We start from the raw sequence: 7,306 nt of genomic DNA on the forward strand, positions 1-7,306 counted from the left end.
TCCCCCGCCTCGCCGCCGCCCGCGCGACTGGTCGTTGCGGGCCGATGATGTACGTGTGAGCCGCGGAGGCTGCGGCCCCCAGGTGAGCCGAGTGCGGGTGCGCTCGCGGCGGGAGCTGCGGGTGGCGGCCGGGTGTGGGGCCGCGATGGATGGAGCGGCCCAGCCCTCCGCCTGCCCGCTGTCCTTGCTCTGCCTTCGGGGCTGCGGGAGCTGCGCCTTCGCTCGGCTCTGGGAGGAGGAAGCCCGAGGCACCGGGCCGGGGGTGGGGTGGGGGTGTCGCGGAATCGAGGCGGGTCTTCCTGGGGTCCCCAGTGTGGCGCCGGAGCTGCAGTCCCTTTGAATGACAAGTTCAGTTTCCATCCCCAGGGTGGTCTTCAGAGCCATGTCGCCCCGGTGCGTGGTGGTGCGTGTGCCTAGTTCGCGTTCGTGGTGCGCGCACAGGAGGAGGACGTTGCACTTTGTCCCCGAACAGCAGCATCTTTCACTGTCAGAACCCCTGAGCTCTGGAACAAGGCGCAGCCCAGATCTTGTGAAGGAAACGGAAGGGGGTCAAGAGCCACTCGGAGTGTTGATGTTTATATTGCTGTGAAATTTTCTCTAAGGCGGTTAGTGGCTTAAATGCTGGCCATCCATATTCCGAATGGATTGAGTATATATGTCTGTTATTCCAGGCACCTATGCTACTTTATAAAAAAAAAAAAAAATACGTGGATGTGTCCGAAGTATTAAAAAACGTTGGCAGAATGACTGGCAGTAGAATCTAAACCACCACCGTGATATAACTTGGTAACAGTTCTGTTCTGCTAGCCCTCTTCTCCAAAGCCTATTGAACTGGAGATAGTTTAGCTTAAGATGTTAAGGAAGTTTCAGGATGAGAAATACTGCTGAGACACAGCTAATGGGCTTAGTGCAAACGAGTTAGAATTCCGGTTCTCTCTTCAGCTTTTTAATTATTCAGTCACTTGCAAAAACACATAAGCTTTCCTTAGCTTCTTCCCACTTTGTTAGGGATGTTGTGTTGATTGATACTGATTTTGTTATGTATGGAAATAACTCAGAAAATATAGAATACTCAGAAAAAAGAGGACACTATATGCAAAGGTGCTTTTACTGTCTTGTCTATCATTTTAGAGGAAATGGCAGCAGTTCCCAGTTTGTTTAGTGTCCTTTAAAATACTGTACCTTAATATTTGAAAACGCAGTCATGTTTTTTTCAAGTAGTACCGTGGTTATTCATACTTTTTCTGTTCCATCTGGCAGCATTGACACAGGGATTGGCGGTGAGTTTCACTGTTAGTTGTAGCTGTTAACAGCAGTTTATGAGATCAAAGAATGTAGGGCAGTCAGAACAAATGGGTTTGCAAGCTGAACTGGTAACTGGAGATTAGTGTATGTACCCACATAACTGCATTATTGACAAGGGCTTAGTGGTATGCTCCTAGGATACTGATAAGTTACAGTTGAAGATTTGGGACTCGCCAAAGACCCCAGAAACAACGGTGAGAAATTCTCTAGCTTTTGAACTTCTGGGGTAAGTCTAGAAGCTGAAGAAGTCCTCCTTTCCTCTAGAGGCTGGAAGAAGGATAGTATGTTTAACATATATATGTATATATATTGTTATTTTTTCAATTCTGAGAACTTACTGTCTCGAAAAGGAAATCAAACCCAATCAGATGATACATTATAGCTCATTTTTAGAGGAATTCTCAGTTATAAGTGGAGTTTTGTTTATACTTGGAGAAAATGTGGAAAACTTAGGAAATGTCTTTTCCAGAATGGGTAGAAGAAACATCTAGATTTAAAAAGTTCCATCCCATTCAATCTTGGGAATTTTAGGGATAGAAAAATAGATTTCTTTTTTATTTTTATTTTTTTGCTTGTCTTTATAACCTTTTGGCGAGGGTTTCAAGCTTTTAGGATGTGTTTGTGGTTTTGTCTTGCCTTTGAAAAAGTAATTGAAGTAACTTTGGGTAGAATAATTATTTAGGTAAGCTGAATTTGATCTTTTTCTGTTAAGTGGTCTGCCTTTTAGTAATAAAATCATCCACTTTGAAAGGAACAAGGTGTAGCGACAGGTCAGGAAAAGAACTCAGCTTGGGCTTGAGTTAAGGGGGTATGAACTGGGAAAGCAGAGAAAGGAAAAAAATACTTTATCGGTTTAACAACAGAACAAACATATCCAGATGTGTTCATTCTGCCACTCACCTTTATACATAAAAGTTCATTTTATTTTAAAACATTCACTAAAAGTTAAGGCATTTGAAATATATAGATTAGAGACTGGGCAGGATAAAAGGAAAAAAGTTAACATTTTTGGATTAATCTGAGAATGTTTCATAGGAAAAAATAAGATGAATGACGTTGTGGCCTGAAACAGCATGTTACTTGAGTGAAAATGACGTGTAGTGTGAAGAGTTTGGGTTTTGGAGTCTGGCAGATCTATTAGTATTGTTGAGCCTCTTTTACCTCATCCTGAAAAGGTTAAAATGCCTCAGAAAGTTATTGTGAAGCACATAGTAGCTGCTGACTCAGTGTTTTTTCTTTGACCTCTTTTAATGGCTTGAGAATTATTTGGCTGCAAGTAGCAAACCCATTTGAATTAACTTACTTAAAAAAGGCATTTGTCAGCCTGTTGGAGGACTGCCTCTGCATTCTGTTGCATGAAATCCAGCTCAGCGTCCTGGGAACCAGGAAATCTCAGGCAGTTACTCTTCCACTTTTTCTCTGGGAACACATGCTCTTATGTCTTTGCTACTCTGTGCTCCGTTATGTCCGTTCTGTCCCCCCCCCCGCCAAACCCCCTGATTGTCCTTCTCTTTAAAACCCTTAGTTTCTGCTTCCTCATCACTTTGGTCTGTCATGGTGCCAGCTTTACTTTGATTGGGCAGTATGGTCCTCAAAAGATACCTTCATATCTTAAGTCAGAAGTTCTGGAGAGAGAACCCGATTGGTTGGGCATCTCCTCCTAGTCCGGTTGCCCAGGGTTGGGGAAGGCAAGCTGTCTAAGAAGGGGGTTGTGGGCAGGGCGCAGCGGAGGGTACCGCTGGTGTTTAACGTCCTACACTTCGAGTTTTCCCCACTACTACGCTGAACTGGTTCTCGGCGGTGTTCTGCAGGTCACAGTTTCCCAGGTGTGGGAGTTAGGGCAGTTTATGTAACCGTTTTGTGCCTCATTTTCCTTGTATGTAAAATGGATATGATAACAGCTCGTGTTGGGAGAAGTATGAATTCCCTCTAATGGCACTGAAGCAGTGCATGGCCGGCAGCATGGGCACGTACGTGTGCATCACCGAGCGTGTTCCCTGTGGCAGGTACTGTGATGTGGGCTCCTGAGCGTTCGTGGATGGAAGAATATCATTTCTACTCTCAGGAGTTTAGAAGTCTAATATTCCACACTGAAAACTAGTTCATGACTTTAGTGACACTAAATTCTAAATCCACCTCGCCCGCTTTGCAGGCTGCTGCTTGCTTGTGGTTCTTTGCTTACCTGCCCAGGGGCCCTGTACCGTGGCCGCCCCTTAGATTCTCTCCAGGTCCTCTATTCTTCCCCAGTCTATGGATCAGCTCTCAGGCTCTGCATACATGCAGATGATTCCTAGGGTCACGTCCCTAGTTCTTGAACACCCCAGCGACATACGTGTTATTTGGGTGCCTTTTGGATATCATAGCGACACAAAACACTATCTTCTAGTTACCCTCTAATTGGCAAAGGTTCCATTTCTGGCTCCCCAAGCTTGAAACCTTAAAATTATCTTTTACACTGTCCTTTTTTAATGCCTTTTATATCTTGTCAGTTAATAGGTCCTGCAGGGTCTTATAAGGGTATCTCTTACGTGCCACGCACTGGACCATCTGCAGAGCAGTTCCATGCATTCATTTTTGCTACTGGCAGCTTACAGTCTCATTACTCTTTTCAAGAGCCTTTTCAGTAGTGCACTCTTCAAGTCATGAGTTGCATATGCACTGATAGAAGTGTGTTCCTGAACATGTTTTTGGTTAAATGTGTTTGGTTAGATGGGGGTTATATAAGATGAACATTATTTCAACTTCTAGGCAGAATATTCACACTGAAAGCCCAGTCTCAAGGTTTAAGGTTTTTTGTTTGTTTTTTGTTTTGTTTCTTTTATTTAGTTGTGTTTATTATTATCATCATCGTACAGGGAGCCCTGGAGGCATAGCGGTTCACACTTAGTACTTATCAGTCAGGCCCACGTTATTGTTTTACGGACAGGGTTCACATATACTTTGGAAGAAGTAGATTCCAACCTGGAATGCAGTAGGAAGACCAGTACCTTCCCTCCATTGCGTGCTTGAGAAAACAAAGGAAGCAGAACAAATATCCCTGGATTAATTTTTCAGCGAGTCATTAGGTAGGTGGCCTCAGCTATATTCTATTTAAAGCTACTACTCTTCCCACTGAATGTCCCCCTGAAATTCATGTTCTTGATGAGGTTTTCCTATACGTTACAGCTTGTTCAACTTAATAACTAGGCTTGTATGTGCCAAGCACTGGTTGTGTATCACGAGTACGGCCCTTGGGAAATGCAGGTATGACCAAGGCACGGCCCTAGAATGTAAGTTCTGTGAGAACAGGAACTGTTCACTGTTGTAGCTCGGTCACTGTCACTTAGACACTTGGTGACTACATGAGTTGACTTGTATTTACAATCCTGTGCAGGTCCTCGGCTTATATAAATTTCACTGTTACATAGGCTGTAGTCTCAAGGGTTAAATTAGAGCAGTGGCAGTTTGTGCCCCCCACTCCACCTCCCCAGATATTCGACAGCGTGTGGAGGCATTTTTGGTACTCCTGTCATCCAGTGGGTAGAAGCCTAGGATGCTGCTAAATGTCTGAAAATGCACAGGACAGCCCCCTACAACAAAAACTTATCTGACCCAAAATGTCAATGCTGAGATTGCAAACCCTGTAGAGGTATAAACAAAACACATACTGTGAATGCAGGAATGCCGGCGATTCAGGAGTAGAAAGTAGTAACCAGTAGCTGTGGTATATTTAGATTTTATAAATTAAACAGCGGGTCTGCACCCAAGGAAGGAGCTAGCATTTGAGTTCCCGTTGTATTAGATATTATTTTTACATGTATTATTTCATGGCATTCTTAGAGCAATCCTGTGAAGATAAGCCTTAGCTTCCTCATTTGCGAAAGGGGATGACATCACCTTTACCCCACTTTTGCTTATTAGGCATTATTTTGTTTTACGTTTTTAGTGCTTGCTCTGGGGTCTACAGGACAGCTTTAATCAATGTCACTTCTCCCACCCACCATGTCCTTTGTGTTATTTTGTCATCATTTTGCTTCTATGTAAGTTGTAAACCCCATAAATACATTGTTATTTTTATTTAAGTGGTTATTTTTAAAAGGGATTTAAAAAAGGAGAAAATGTCTTTTATAGTACCATCATAGTTACCATTTCAGGCACTCTAGTTTTTCATTTAGTTCCAAATTTCCATCTAGTATTGTTTCTCTTTTGCTTGAGAATTTCTTTTAACTGTCATCTATTCTAGTGATGGTTGGCTGGTGATGAATTCTCACAGCATTTTTTAGTTTGAATAAATTTATTTTGCCTTAATTTTTGAAAGACATTTTTATTGGGTTGACATTTTTTTTCCTTTCATTACTTTAAAGATACTGATCTCATCTTATTTCGTGGCTTGCGTAGTCGCTGACAAGAAGTCTGCTCCCTTTCCTTTTTCCTCTGTGTGTAATGTGTACTTTTTTGCTCCAGTTGAGTTTAAGATTTTCCTCTCTATCACTGGTTTTCGGCAATTTAGTTCCGATGTGTCTTGGCGTGGTTTTCTTTATGTTTATTCTTGGGGTTGATTGTTCTTCCTTGGATCACTCACTTGATGATTTTCATCAGATTTGGGAATTCTGGGTCATTTTGTCTGTCTGTGTTGTTCTCGACCCCACACTTTGGGACCCCAGTCCCTTTTGGAGTGACTCACTGATGTTGCTCTTGTTGTTGTTGTGGTTTGTTCGTGTTTAAATTTCTTGTTTCCGTGCTTCGTTTTAGATAATTTCTATTGCTATGTCTTCAAGTTCGTTGAGGTTTTCTCCTGCATTGTCTAGTCTGATGGTAATTGTGTCCAGTACGTTTTTTATTTAGTATATTTTATTTTGATCTCTAGAATTTTAACTGGGGTCTCATGTCTTCTGTTTCCCTCCTTATCGTGACCACGTTTTTCTCTCTGCTTGAATGTGCGGAACATATTTATGGTCTAGATTCACCATGTTTTGTGTTCATTCCATCATCTCTGTCACTTCTGGGCGTGCACTTACTGTGTTGACCTTTTTTTCTTCCGGTTGTGGGTCATATTTTTCTCCTTTGCATACCTGGTAATTTTTATTATATTTCAGCCAATAAATTTTATGCCGTCGCTCACTGGATTTTGTTGTATTCCTGAGAGTGTTGGATTTAGCTGGGGTGCACACTGGGTCATTGGGAATCCGCTGGATTGTGTCGAGCTCTCCTTTAAGCTTTGCTGGGGAGAGCGCAGAATGGCCTTCAGTGTGCGCTGACTTAGTCCCCCAGCTACCAGTCTGTTTCTGAGGAGCCCATCCATTGCCTGTTAGACTGCAAGGTGCTTCTGCTCTGCGTGGTGGGAGTGCAGGGTATTCCAGCCTGTCCGGCTGCAGGCGCTGTATGTCCCCAGCCTCGGATACTCAGCACAGATCAGTTTTGTCCCCAGGGACCGCAGGGCAGCCCAGCTGCACGTTCTAAACCTCTCGCTCTTTCTGTGCTCCCCGTCCAGTGCTCTGCCCACGGAGTCTGGCCACCTTGGCTTTCCCAGGCTCTGCCCTCTGCTGTCGCTGCGACTGCCACACCGCGTGGCGTCCTGCGCCTGTGTCGCCACTGGGAAGTAGCCAGGTCACGGTCCTGCGTCGCCTGTAGGCGAGTGTTTGAAAACCAGTGTTTTATATATTTTGCCATGTTTCGTTAGAGTTGTATTCAACAGAATATTAATTTTTAACACGACCATTTGGAATTTGTTCAAAAATGTATATTTGGTGCATTTATTATATATATGTTCCCAAATACTATAAAATTAGAAATTATCATAAAAACTTAATTCTTTTTTCTCTAATTCATTAAATGTAGAAGCATCCATTCAAACATTTAAAGGCATACTTTGTACTTTAAAAAGGATTACTTTTTATTTGTTAATTCATGAGATGTTTGAATGCTTGGTGTGTTAGAACACGAATAGAGTAAAACTCGTCCTCGAGGAACTCACGATAGGAGGGAAGCATGCAGACAGCGCCCAGGAGAGAAAGGACAGACC

At 43.0% G+C, this 7,306-nt stretch overlaps 1 protein-coding gene across 1 annotated transcript in view; it reads left to right on the forward strand.

Annotated features, from left to right (window-relative positions):
- Window positions 1-7,306, forward strand: part of AKAP11 (A-kinase anchoring protein 11) — a 48,446-nt gene continuing 41,140 nt past the window's right edge. Inside the window, exon 1 of the mRNA XM_011369752.2 lies at window positions 1-82. The gene's annotated coding sequence lies outside the window, so the exon portion shown is untranslated. The remainder of the gene's footprint in view (window positions 83-7,306) is intronic.

This window comes from Pteropus vampyrus, unplaced genomic scaffold (assembly GCF_000151845.1).
Source record: "Pteropus vampyrus isolate Shadow unplaced genomic scaffold, Pvam_2.0 Scaffold154, whole genome shotgun sequence".
Lineage (NCBI taxonomy): Eukaryota > Metazoa > Chordata > Mammalia > Chiroptera > Pteropodidae > Pteropus > Pteropus vampyrus.